Genomic DNA, 14,428 nt, shown 5'->3' on the forward strand with positions numbered 1-14,428 from the left:
AATATAATAACGAAATAAAGTGTTATTTAGCTATTTATTTAGAATCAACATGTGAAAAATGGACAATGAACAAAAACTTCTCTGCACTCCGAATGTAGGGTGCTATAAGGCATGGCTAGAAGGGGGGGTCACACACACATTATACCACTTCAAATTCTATGCTGAAACATTTTCAGCATGGTGGGAACATTAAGGAGAAATACGAGATTTGTACTAAGATGTAAGCTTCCTTGTCTTTACAGAATATGAGGGTTTAGTTCTGCCTTCATTTGTTTGTATTTGACTTAAAATAATTGTAAAGGCAGAAGATTTTTTTTCTTAATGCAATGCATTGAAGGGGTTGTAAAGGAATCTTTTTTTTTCCTAAATAGCTTCCTTTACCTTAGTGCAGTCCTCCTTCACTTACCTCATCCTTCCATTTTGCTTTTAAATGTGCTTATTTCTTCTGAGTAATGCTCACTTCCTGTTCTTCTGTCTGTAACTCACCACCGTAATGCGAGGCTTTTTCCCTGGTGTGGAGAAAGCCTCTTGAGGGGGCGAGCAGGAGTGTCAGGACACTCTCTACTTTGCAGATAGAGAAATGAGCTGTGTGTTAGTGGGCGTCCTGACACTCCTGCTTGCCCCCTTCCCTCTCAAGAAGCTTTCTCTACACCAGGAAGAAAGCCTCGCATTACGGTGGTGAGTTACAGACAGAATAACAGGAAGTGAGCATTTCTCAGAAGAAATAAGGACATTTAAAAGCAAAATCGAAGGATGAGGTTAGTGAAGGAGCACTGCACTAAGGTAAAGGAAGCTATTTAGGGAAAAAAATGTTTTCCTTTACAACCCTTTTAAGATAAAAAGCCTTCTGTGTGCAGCAGCTCCCCTCAGCCCCCCTAATACTCACCTGAGACCCATCTCTATCCAGTGATTTCTATGAGTGCCTTGGCTGTCCAGGACTCTCCCTCTGCTGTCAATCAACTCAGTTAGCCAATCAGGAGAGAGAAGGGGCAGGGCCTAGGCACGGCTCTGTGTTTGAATGGATCCGCCGAGCTGCGGCTTGGCTCTGTTCCCCTATAGCAAGCTGCTCACTGTGGGGGCACTCAACAGGAGGGAGGGGCCAGGAGCTCCAGCCAGGGACTCGAGAAGAGGAGGATCTGGGCTGTTCTATGCAAAACCACTGCACAGAGCAGGTAAGTATAACATGTTTGTTATTTTAACAGAAACATTTTTTAGACTTTATCATTCTAAAGATGGGTATATACTATAGAATTTTTATTTGTAAGAATCTTCTAGGAACGTTCATTTATTTTTGTAATCATTAGTGGGATCAAATCGACATTTGTTTTCAGCCACAGTGAAAATTCGAAGAAGCAGGATGAAAATTTTTTCTCAAATTCATGAATTTCCAGCAGTGTATGTGGTTGTCGTTTGGTAACATCCATTAATTCTAACATCAAATGTTAAAAGAAAGTAGAAAAATAAACAATCTATTAGAGCCTCCACAAACTATAATTTGGGGGGGGGGCATGAAAAAAAACTGCAGCAAGTAATTTTAGATTTTGCCGATATTTCCAAGCAAGCGTATACACTACATATTAACACATTTTTGATGATTCAAAAGTAAACTTTGAATGTGCTATTTAATGTCTTCAGAAGAATCCGTATCTCAGATGTCTACTTTCATCTCCTCACTATGTAATACAAGCGGAGTTGAAGCAGAAAGTACACTTTTTAAAATAAGGTACAAGGCAAATAAATAAGCAACTAATGTTTCCTGGAGATTTTTATAATGTGTTCATCTGCATGTAAAAAGGTTACTCAGATCTCATTTAAATGCTCAGCTCTTGTCTCTCAGCACATGTATACATACAAGTCTGGTAATAAAAAATGACATCTCACCAAGTAAGAAAAAGGAGAAAAAAAAAAAACATTCTTCTTGAGAACATTGTTTTCCAGTCTCGGGGGAAGTGTAAGCTTGGCGTTAAAATGTTATCTGTTGTATAGTACTCAGGAAATTTCTGCACTACAATGCTTTACATACTGCTGGTGGATTTATATATGGGCTGTGTGCATTGTTGAAATACACTTTTTTTTTTCCCCCGTCGGAAAGTTGCGCATTGTTATTCTGTGGGCTTTTGTGTACAGTTTTCTTTGTAAAAGTGACAATAAAAGAAAACTTCATTTATATTATTATTGCTAGCAGTAAAAATGGTTCCCCTGTATTTTACATGAAGGCTTTGTGTTCCATGAGGACAGCTACAAAGCATGCCTTGCTCATTTCTTATTTATACAAAGCTTTACAACATTTTTAAGGGAAAACTGTTATTTGCCTTCTAGCACATAGATGATAAAGCATCAAAATGCAATTTAGAAGACAAGAATACTGGCAAGTGTTTGATTGTATTTGGGGGAATGAAATACTCTGGACAGATTAGTTTGAAACATTAAAATGAAATGTATCTTTAAAATAAAAATTTAAGCTGTTCTATATTCTTCTACCTCTCTAATATTAAAAAACATGTTTGAATGCTTATCCTTCTCCTGCTCCAATGTTCCATTGTGTAGGTGGTATCTGTGTCAAATTCTACTGCTTCATTGCCTGGCCCTGAGCAACCAATCAGTAGCACTTCCTGCACTTAGATACCCCCCCGCCCTTGGTTCAATCCCTAGGCCCATTGTCCAGATGGAGCCCATAACTGGAAAAATATTGACGGGCAAAGTACTGGTTCATTTTAATTCTAGCCATTGCATCTGAAAAATTTCAACTTCCTTTTGTTACGCTGATTTATTTATTTATTACATGTACTTACAGTGGGGATTGAAATTTTGGGCACCCCAGGTAAACATTTGTATTAATCTGCATAACGAAGCCAAGGAAAGATGGAAAAATCTCCAAAAGGCATCAAATTACAGATTAGACATTCTTATAATATGTCAAAAAAAGTTCGATTTTATTTCCATCATTTACACTTTCAAAATTACAGAAAACAAAAAAACGGCGTCTGCAAAAGTTTGGCCACCCTGCAGAATTTATAGCATGCACCTGCCAATGTCATGGATTGTTCTCAATCATCGTCTGGGAAGACCAGGTGATGTCAATCTCAAAGGTTTTAAATGCCCAGACTCATCTGACCTTGCCCCAACAATCAGCACCATGGGTTCTTCTAAGCAGTTGTCTAGAAAACTGAAACTGATAATAGTTGACTCTCACAAAGCTGGAGAAGGCTATAAGAAGATAGCAAAGCGTTTTCAGATGTCAATATCCTCTGTTCGGAATGTAATTAAGAAATGGCAGTCATCAGGAACAGTGGAAGTTAAAGCACGATCTAGAAGACCAAGAAAAATATCAGACAAAACAGCTCACAGGATTGTGAGAAAAGCAATTCAAAACCCACGTTTGACTGCACAATCCCTCCAGAAAGATCTGGCAGACACTGGAGTTGTAGTACACTATTCCACTATAAAGAGATACTTGTACAAATATGGTCTTCATGGAAGAGTCATCAGAAGAAAACCTCTTCTACGTCCTCACCACAAAAATCAGCGTTTGAACTTTGCAAATGAACATATAGACAAGCCTGATGCATTTTGGAAACAAGTTCTGTGGACCGATGAGGTTAAAATATAACTTTTTGGCCGGAATGAGCAAAGGTACGTTTGGAGAAGAAAGGGCACAGAATTTAATGAAAAGAACCTCTGTCCAACTGTTAAGCATGGGGGTGGATCAATCATGCTTTGGGGTTGTATTGCAGCCAGTGGCACAGGGAACATTTCATGAGTAGAAGGAAAAATGGATCTCTGAGGATCTATAAAAAAGAATTGTTGCACTACATAATAGTACATGGCTATAAGAAGATTGCCAAAACCCTGAAACTGAGCTGCAGCATGGTGGCCAATACCATACAGCGGTTTAACAGGACAGGTTCCACTAAAAACATGCCTTGTCATAGTCAACCAAAGAAGTTGAGTGAACGTGCTCAGCGTCATATCCAGAGGTTGTCTTTGGGAAATAGAATTATGAGTGCTGCCAGCATTGCTGCAGAGGTTGAAGGGGTGGGGGGGTCAGCCTGTCAGTGCTCAGAACATACGCCACACACTGCATCAAGTTGGTCTGCATGGCTGGTGTCCCAGAAGGAAGCCTCTTCTAAAAATGATGCACAATAAAGCCTGAAAAAAGTTTGCTGAAGACAAGCAGACTAAGGACATGGATTCCTTAAACGATGTCCTGTGGTCTGAAAAGGCCAAGATAAATGTATTTGGTTCAGATGGTGTCAACCAGGTGAGGAGTACAAAGACAAGTGTGTCTTGCCTACAGTCAAGCCTGGTGGTGGGAGTGTCATTATCTGGGGCTGTATGAGTGCTGCCGGGACTGGGGAGCTACAGTTCATTGAGGGAACCATGAATGCCAACATGTACTGTGACATAATGAAGCAGAGCATGATTCCCTCCCTTTGAAGACTTGGCTGCAGGGCAGTATTCCAACATGGTAATGACCCCAAACACACCTGCAAGACAACCACTTCCTTGCTAAAGAAAATGTGAGGGGTGTATGTTCACATTTGTGAGATACTGTATACTGTAACATGGTGCTATCCTCTTTTCTGCCTCCTTTTTCAGCTTCTGCAGGATGACTTTGACTATGCAAACATTGATTCCTTTTTGTTTGATCGGACCACCACCATCTTCCAATTAGGAAATAGGATCTGTGGGCCAGATCCACAAAAGAGATACGACGGAGTAACTGCTGTTACTCCATCGTATCCCTTGTCCTAACTTTGGAACTGATCCACAGAAGCAGTTTTCCAAAGTTAGGCAGAAGATCCGGCATGTGTAATTGAATTACACTGCCGAATTTTAGGATGCAGTACCGCATCCGCCGCTGGGGGCATTTCGAGTCGAAATGCCGCTTCTAGTATGCAAATTAGCACTTAGGGCGATCCACAAAGCTTTTTAGCTTCGTTTTTTCGCCGTAAGTTTTAGTTTGCAAGTGTAAAACTAGGGCTGGTTTTACAAAGTGTAAACTAGTAACACCATGTAAAAGCCCATTCAAGCGACGGCATTTGGTATGCATTCCTGAGGGAGAACTCCACGGCAATTTGTAAAATCAAAACCGGCATGGGTTCCCCCCCGAGGAGCATACCAGGCCCTTAGGTCTGGTATGGGTTGTAAGGAGACCCCCCCTACGCCAAAAAAATGAACGTAGGGGGTCACCCTACAATCCATACCAGACCCGTATCCAAAGCACGCTACCCGGCCGGCCAGGAATGGGAGTGGGGACGAGCGAGCGCCCCCCCCCCTCCTGAGCCGTGCCAGGCCGCATGCCCTCAACATGGGGGGGTTGGGTGCTCTGGGGCAGGGGGGCGCACTGCGGCCCCCCCACCCCAGAGCACCCTGTCCCCATGTTGATGAGGACAGGACCTCTTCCCGACAACCCTTGCCGTTGGTTGTCGGGGTCTGCGGGCGGGGTGCTTATCGGAATCTGGGAGTCCCCTCAAATAAGGGGGCCCCCAGATACCGGCCCCCCACCCTAAGTGAATGGATATGGGGTACATCGTACCCCTACCCATTCACCTGGAGGCAAAAAGTTAAAGTTATTAAACACACAACACAAGGGTTTTTAAAATAATTTATTAGTCTGCTCCGGAGGCCCCCCCTGTCTTCTTTATTAGCTCTAATACCAGGGGGGGCTTCTTCTTCTGCTCTCCGGGGGTCTTCTCCGCTCTCCGGGGGGGGCTTCTTCTTCCGCTCTCCGGGGGGGTCTTCTCCGCTCTCCGGGGGTCTTCTTCTATCTTCGCCGCTCTCCGCTGTTGACTCGGCGCACCCCGGTTCTTCTGCAGCTGTCCGGTGCCTTCTTCTTCAGCGCTGGCTGCCTGCTATCTTCGTGTGTTAGCTCAATTACTAACAGGCAGCCAGCGCGGTCTTCTGTGACGTCAGGTTCTTCTTCTCCCTTCTTCCGATGTTGACACGTCGCCTCTTGTCACTGCAATGATGGAAGCGCGCCTTGCATCCCATTTATATAGGCATCACCGTCCCATCATGCTCCGGCAGGTACCCACGTGGTGGGTGCCTACCCACGTGCACCCACCACGTGGGTACCTACCGGAGCATGATGGGACGGTGATGCCTATATAAATGGGATGCAAGGCGCGCTTCCATCATTGCAGTGACAAGAGGCGTTGAGTCAACATCGGAAGAGGGGAGAAGAACAGAAGAGAAGCACATGACATCACAGAAGACCGCGCTGGCTGCCTGCTAGTAATTGAGCTAACACACGAAGATAGCAGGCAGCCAGCGCTGAAGGAAAAGGCACCGGACAGCTGCAGAAGAACCGGGGTGCGCCGAGTTAACAGCGGAGAGCGGCGAAGATAGAAGAAGACCCCCGGAGAGCGGAGAAGACCCCCCCCCAGAGAGCGGAAGAAGAAGCCCCCACCAGAGAGCGGAGAAGACCCCCGGAGAGCGGAAGAAGAAGCCCCCCCCCGGAGAGCGGAGAAGACCCCCGGAGAGCAGAAGAAGAAGCCCCCCCTGGTATTAGAGCTAATAAAGAAGACAGGGGGGGCCTCCGGAGCAGACTAATAAATTATTTTAAAAACCCTTGTGTTGTGTGTTTAATAACTTTAACTTTTTGCCTCCAGGTGAATGGGTAGGGGTACGATGTACCCCATATCCATTCACTTAGGGTGGGGGGCCGGTATCTGGGGGCCCCCTTATTTGAGGGGACTCCCAGATTCCGATAAGCACCCCGCCCGCAGACCCTGACAACCAACGGCAAGGGTTGTCGGGAAGAGGTCCTGTCCTCATCAACATGGGGACAGGGTGCTCTGGGGTGGGGGGCCCGCAGTGCGCCCCCCTGCCCCAGAGCACCCAACCCCCCCATGTTGAGGGCATGCGGCCTGGCACGGCTCAGGAGGGGGGGGCGCTCGCTCGTCCCCACTCCCATTCCTGGCCGGCCGGGTAGCGTGCTTTGGATACGGGTCTGGTATGGATTGTAGGGGGACCCCCTACGTCGATTTTTCGGCGTAGGGGGGGTCTCCTTACAACCCATACCAGACCTAAGGGCCTGGTATGCTCCTGGGGGGGGAACCCATGCCGGTTTTTTCTTTGAAAATTGGCATGGAGTTCTCCCTCAGGAATGCATGCCGAGCGACGCAGTCAAATTTTTAATTTTTTTTCCCAACGCAACTTTTTTAAGCCTGCGCGATCCACAAAACTCGGCGTAACGTAACTTCGCGCATGCGCAGTACGGCCGGCGCGGGAGCGCGCCTCATTTAAATGGGACTCGCCCCATTTGAATAGGAACGCCTTGCGCCGGCCGGATTTAAGTTACACAGCCTGAAATTTCTAGGTAAGTGCTTTGTGGATCGGGCACTTAGGTAGAAATTTTAAGGCAGTGTAACTTAAATGGGATTTTTTAAGTTGCGCCAGGTTTTTGTGGATCTGGCCCTTTGTTACCATTCTACAGAAATCTTTAGTAGCTCCTTTCGCCCAGGTTCACACTGGGTACGATTTGGTACGATTAGAGATGCAATTTCACATGTCAAATCGCATCTCAAATCGGTGGCATTTGCCGGGAATTGTCGTCAATGGCACCGTTATAATCGGTGCGACGCCGCATCTGCGGCGCTGCACCGATTTCAAAAAGTAGTTTCTGTACTACTTTTTGCGATTTCGGGCCGCGATTTACATTGAACCCTGCACAGATGTCTCTTAAATCGTGGCCGAAATCGTGGCAAAATCGCGGCAAAACCGCAGCCGCAAAATCGCGATTTTGAATTCGCAGCAGTGTGAACCTAGCCTTCAAGCTACAAGACCTTTTCCACATTCCTGTATTCAGTATCGGCAAACTGAATGCAGTGATCATGCTATATGCATATCTGCTTCACAGTTATTCATTCTGTTTCTTTGATTTTCACTTTTCAGCATCATGCTGAACATAGCAATAATGTACAAATACTTCAAATAAAAAACAAAAGGACTCTGATCTCAGGAGCTCACACTCCACAGAAAGGAAATGCAACAGTAACATTGTTGTAATAATTCACAGGTATTTGGTTCATTTACTAATCACAAATAGCTGTTGTTTTTGGAAGCCAAAGACACGGTCTGATTTTAGCAGATAGGTGATAGAGATCACAGGAAGCCAGATGGCACACCTGTGTTAGTCTTAAACAGAATCCTATGGAGAGACAAGGCTGTCACTGTGAACAGCCTGTTATTCCTTATTGAGCATATGCTAGAAATATCTGCTTTTCCATTCCGCATGGTTTAATAATATTTTATAAAAATCATATGTGTTTTTATTGTTCTTGTTTTGGTTAAAAAAAGAAAGATCTAAAGTAAGCAGATAAGTTATTAACTTTTTTTACATCAAGGATATTTTGGTGAATGGTTCAGTCAATAAAAGTATACGTATGAGAAAAATTATGTTCAGCACAGCTCTCCAATATACATACATTTCCACTATAGACAGCTGCAAATACTGAAAAACATCTGATCCTGTCAGAAATCCAGTGGGAACCTAGCTTTCTTTAGTGGGATGAAGACGCAATTTCTATTGCACTGAAGTCTCAGGCAGTGTTGTCAGGCCTGCAATAGTTCTCCCCTGCTGGACTGCTACCAAGGTCCCGTCTTCTCATCTGCATAACTTTCAGCGCCCATGAGAGCTGCCTGGTACATGAAAATAGGAGATGACTGCATTTCTGACAGGATGAACAGGGATTTTTATTTTTTGCTGATTTGTAGAGTCATAACTTAGGCAACAGTGTTGCCAATGCCAACCATCTGTATCTTTACTGGAAGCCAGTAAAAAAACGGGGAATTTTTTCTCCTGCCAGTAAATGCCAGTGACAGAAAAAGATTGCCAGTAAAAAATATGGCTGTGACGGCTACAGTGTGTTCCGGTGGCATCGGCAAGGAGCAGGTCTGGTGGAGGCGGTGTCTGAGTGTGTCGTGTGATGTCATGATGTAAGGGAGCCGAACGGAGCGGCCAGAGCCTCATGAGCAGGTCTGCAGCACAGGAGCAAGGCAAGCCGGGAGTGGGACTGTCAGTGCCATTTGGACTGGAGTTGACTGAAGGGACCACCTGGTGTGGAGAGAGACTGTCACTGTGACTCAAGAGGGGAAGTGTTTTGTCCGTAAGGTGTCTTCATCATCTGTGCTGCTGCACACTGCTGCTAGTGTCACTGTGAGAGTCAATTTCATGTGTGTGTACCATCCATTCTAATTTTGTGCCCTCCTGAGTCCTGTCCCTGAGCTACTTTCTTACTAAAAAATATATATATATATATATATATATATATATATATATATATATATATATTTGTTTTTGCCTTAATATCTACTTTAAATCATATTGCAAATTGCTTATTGTACTTATTTGTAGCCTCAATACTGAAATTTGCACTTAAACCTGCAATTTTGGAAAATTTGAAAATGACAGTAAAAACTTGGCTGTGCCAGTAAATTTTAAGTGTTGTGTCAGTAAGTTTCAATCTGGTAGGTTGGCAATACTGGTAAGCAAATGTACATGTATTGGAGAGATCTACTGAATATGTTTAAATATATTTTGTCCCCACTAGGGATGAGCCGAACACCCCCCCCGTTTGGTTCGCATCAGAACTTGCGAACAGACCAAAAGTTTGTGTGAACGTTAGAACCCCGTTAAAGTCAGTGGGACTCGAACGTTTGAAATCTAAAATGCTAATTTTAAAGGCTAATATGCAAGTTATTGTCCTAAAAAATGTCTGGGGACCTGGGTCCTGCCCCAGGGGACGTGTATCAATGCAAAAAAAAAGTTGTAAAAACTGCATTTTTTTATTCCAAGAATATCTTCTTATTTAATGTTGTAAAGTATGGAGTGCAGTTTAATAAAGTTGGCTCTTTTGAAATGTAGTGTTCTTGTCCTACACTTGTGTCTTCTTTTTCCAATGATTTAAGCTGAGCGTAAATACCCTGTGATCGCTGATTCCCAAGTTATCCCTTACCTCTACATCAGCATTCAGATCTGTGTTTTTGAGTATGGTTAGTAGGTCAAACTGAGCATTATTTCTAGTTGGGACTTCCACCACTAGACACATGAAATTATCCTGCAAGACATTCAAGAAATGGTGAGCCTTAGATGAGTGAACAGTTCCATCTGCTTAGTCAATATCTGGATAATTGAAGTCCCCCATGATAATAACATTGCTTTGCTTCGCCACTGTTTACAACTGTGAGAGGAGATTGGTCTCCTCTTCATCCTTCATGCTAGGGTGCCTGTAGCATACAGCCACTATTAATTTCCCATTTGTTTTTTTCCCTTGTCAACTCACTCTTGACTTACATGCACACCCATCCACTCCCATCTCTTTTCAACCTTTAATTCTCTATTTTGTCCCCCACTGCCTTCATTCACTTTCAACACATTTGCATTTAATAAACAACAGATGCACAGCACATTCTTCACTATACCCCTGCCTAACTTATCATCCCTACCACCACATTCATTCATACTTTCATCTTTTGACCCTATTACTACAAAGGAGGTTACCAAACCATTCTCAGACACCCACCTAACCACCTGCCCATTGGACAGTGTTCTGCTAAACTGCTAAAACCATACTAGGGTGCTAGATATAATTCTGAACTCTGCCCTTTCCTTTCAGATCCAAATGCAATCACTGTTAAATGTTTCCTCCTTTACCTTCAAAAAAAAACTCAAAATCACACCCCTTCTTAAGCAATGACACTATCTAGTTACTATAATTCACTCCTGTGTCATTTCTCGTCTTGACTATTGTAACTGCCTCCTTGTTGTCTTGACTTTACACGGACTATCCCATCTTCAGCCTATCATGATTGCTGCTGCCAGACTCATCCATCTTACAACCACTTAGCATCTGTCATTTCTCTCAGCCAATTCCTCCACTGGCTTACCCTTACTCAATGACTAAGTCCTAACATACAAAGTTATCTTCAACTCTGCCCCAAGCTACATTGCCAACCCAGTCTGAAAATATCACCTAAGCCATCATGTTCGCTTCTCCCAAAACCTCCTGCTCTCTAGCTGCCTTGTCACATTTTTTCTTGCTTTCTTCCACAATTTCTCCAGAGCTCCTTTCATCTTCTAGAAACCCCTTGGCCTAGACTCTTCTGCTCTCTCCTACTCTGTCCACCTTTAGGTGATCTATGAAAACCCATCTTTCCAGGGAAGCCTATCCTGCCTCTACCTAACAACTGAACTTTTATTGTTTTCTTCAACTCATTAGGACTCTGCTATTAACTTTTATATCACTTTGAAAATTGCAAGGACGGGGACATTAAAGGTGCCATAAGACATATGTCATAAAAACATACATTTTTATTATACATCAACTTTAAAAAAAAACGTATCGACAGTGGCGACAATCGATGGGGCACACTGGCAGTAATTGATGGGCACACTGGCAGCAATTGATGAGGCACACTGGCAGCAATTGATGGGCACACTGGCGGCAATTGATGGGCACAGTGGCAACGATTGATGGGCACAGTGACAACAATTGATGGGCACAGTAGTTGCATTTGAAGGCACAGTGGCAGCAATTTATGGGTGCGTTTGGTAGTCACAGTGGCTGCGCTTGATGGGCACAGTGGCTGCAATTGATGTGTTTTTTTTCAGTTTGTTTGCCCCCCCCCCCAAATAATTTGAGCACCAGCAGCCACTGAGTGCTACATAAATATTATATGAGATTTTAGTGATTAGTAACCCCCTAAGCAGAGCTATAGTGCCAGACAGAGTACCCTGCAGTACGTTGAGTGAGTGAGTGAAAAACTTATAGAGCGCAACAACTTGCGAACTAAATCGCCTCTGGGCGCTGTTTTCATTCCTTCTATAAGGAAATCCTTTACCTCAGAAGAGATGAGTTTTAATCTTTCTCCTGAAGGTCAAGTGGTCCGACTCCAGTCGGATGGTGGTTGGTAGTGCATTCCACAGTCGAGGTCCTTGGACAGCAAATCTCCGATCTCCTTTGGATTTGTATCTTGCCCTGGGTATTTTCAGTAAGTTTTGATTTGTTGATCGCAGAATGCGATTTGGGTTATGGGTTTTTATTTTTTCGCATAGCTATTGGGGAGCGTTTCCTTGAATACACTTGTGTGTTAGGCAGAGTGCCTTAAAAGTGATTCTGTCTTTCACCGGTAACCAGTGAAGAGATCTAAGCGAAAAGGAGATCGACTCCCATGGTTTTTTTCCAGTCACTAATCGAGAGGCCGTATTTTGAACGACTTGCAGACGAGTGATTTGGTATTTGGGAAGTCCTAAATAAAGGGCATTAGCGTAGTCCAGTCTGGAATTGATGATTGTTCCTACCACGACTGCAATGTCCTTTTTAGGGATAAAGGGGGTAAGTCGGCGTAGTAGGCGCAGCAGATGATGGGATCCGCTGACTACTGACCCTATTTGTGCATCCATTGTCATGTAGGAGTCGAAGGTGACTCCGAGACTTTTGAATTTGGTGCTAGGGGAGATATTTTTACCCAGAATGGGCGGTGGGGTCCAAGTTGGGGTGGAGTGACTTTTCCGGTTTGCGTGAAACAGTAGAAGCTCTGTTTTTGAACCATTAAGTTTAAGATAACTGGATGTCATCCAGTTATCTATTAGAGGGAGGGATCTCTCTAATCCAAGAGAATGATTCTTATCGTTGCTGACGCGGAGATATAGTTGAGTGTCGTCTGCATAGGAATGGTAAAGTAGCTTCTGGTTCCTGATGATTTCAAAGAGGGGACGGAGATAGATATTGAACAGTACCGGTGATAAGGGAGATCCCTGAGGGACTCCACATGATACCGTATGCTTTCCTGATGTGAAAGATCCCAATTTCACTGTTTGTGATCGGTTTTCCAAGAAAGAGGAAAACCATGATAAATCTGCTTCTGCGACTTTTGCTACTTCAGCTAGCCTAGTGAGTAGTAGTCCATGGTCTACCATGTCAAAGGCCGCACTAAGGTCCAACAGGATCAGGAGAGAGGATTCTCCTTCATCTGCGGCCTCTAGGACGTCATCCCATATTTTTACCAGAGCGGTTTCAGTTCTGTGCCCTGGCCGGAAGCCTGATTGAAACGTATCAAGTAATTTCTGGGTTTCTAAATGCAGTTGTAACTGTTGTACTGTTGTACGTTAGAAAAAAACAATCAAAAACTTTTTTTTGTGGGGAGGGGATGTCTGTTATTTGGGTGTGTTAGCATAATGCACATTGACACAAGAAATCTTGCATGTTAATGTAATTGTGGTAATGTAAAGAAATTAACTAGGCTGCTGGAGTACTGAAAGGTACTACATATTTTGGGCTAGATTCAGGTAGGGGCGCGCATTGTTAAGGCGGCGCAGCGTATCGTATTTACGCTACGCCGCCGTAAGTTAGAGAGGCAAGTGCTGTATTCACAAAGCACTTGCCTCCTAAGTTACAGTGGCGTAGCGTAAATGGGGCCGGCGTAAGCGCGTAATTCAAATGAGAATGAGGGGGCGTGTTTTATGTTAATTCTTGGTGACTTGACGTTTTTCCCGAACGGCGCATGCACCGTCCGTGGAATTTCCCAGTGTGCATTGCTCCAAAGTACGCCGCAAGGACGTCATTGGTTTTGACGTGAACGTAAATTACGTCCAGCCCTATTCGCGAACGACTTACGCAAACAACGTAAAAAATTCAAAATTCGACGCGGCAACGACGTCCATACTTAACATTGCGTACGCCTCATAATAGCAGGAGCAACCTTACGCCGAAAAAGCCTAACGTAAACGACGTAAAAAATAGCGCCGGGCGTACGTAAATTTGTGAATCGGCGTATCTAGGTCATTTGCATATTCTACGCCGAAAACTACGGAAGCGCCACCTAGCGGCCAGCGTAAATATGCACCCTAAGATATGACGGTGTAAGACACTTACGCCAGTCGGATCTTAGGCTAATGTCGGCGTATCTTGCTTTCTGAATACAGAAAGAAGATACGCCGGCGCAGCTTTGAATTTACGCGGCGTATCTATAGATACGCCGGCGTAATGCAATGCTGAATCTAGCCCTTTATATTTTGATGTATTTAATAGATAGATAGATAGATAGATAGATAGATAGATAGATAGATAGATAGATAGATAGATAGATAGATAGATAAAGAGGTTCACCTCAAGAGTCTAAAGTGGTTCTGATATTTTTACTGGGTAGCATATTCTTTTAGAAATGTAATCATCACCAAGAAAATTGTAAGTGGGATTCTGAATAGAGACTAGACAATAGAATCCTAAAAATGGCTCCAGTTCAATTTCATGTTTCAATACCTCTGCACAAATCCTGTGCATCTTGAATTTCACGATGCTAGATGCCATTTGTCATAAATTACATTTCAACTTATGCTTACAAAGGATCATAAAAATATATCTGGAGTGTGCAGAGCCTAATTGTCATGGTTGTTCTGACCTCAAAAATCCATTTGAAGTAC

The sequence above is a fragment of the Rana temporaria genome, chromosome 1 (assembly GCF_905171775.1).
Source record: "Rana temporaria chromosome 1, aRanTem1.1, whole genome shotgun sequence".
NCBI lineage: Eukaryota > Metazoa > Chordata > Amphibia > Anura > Ranidae > Rana > Rana temporaria.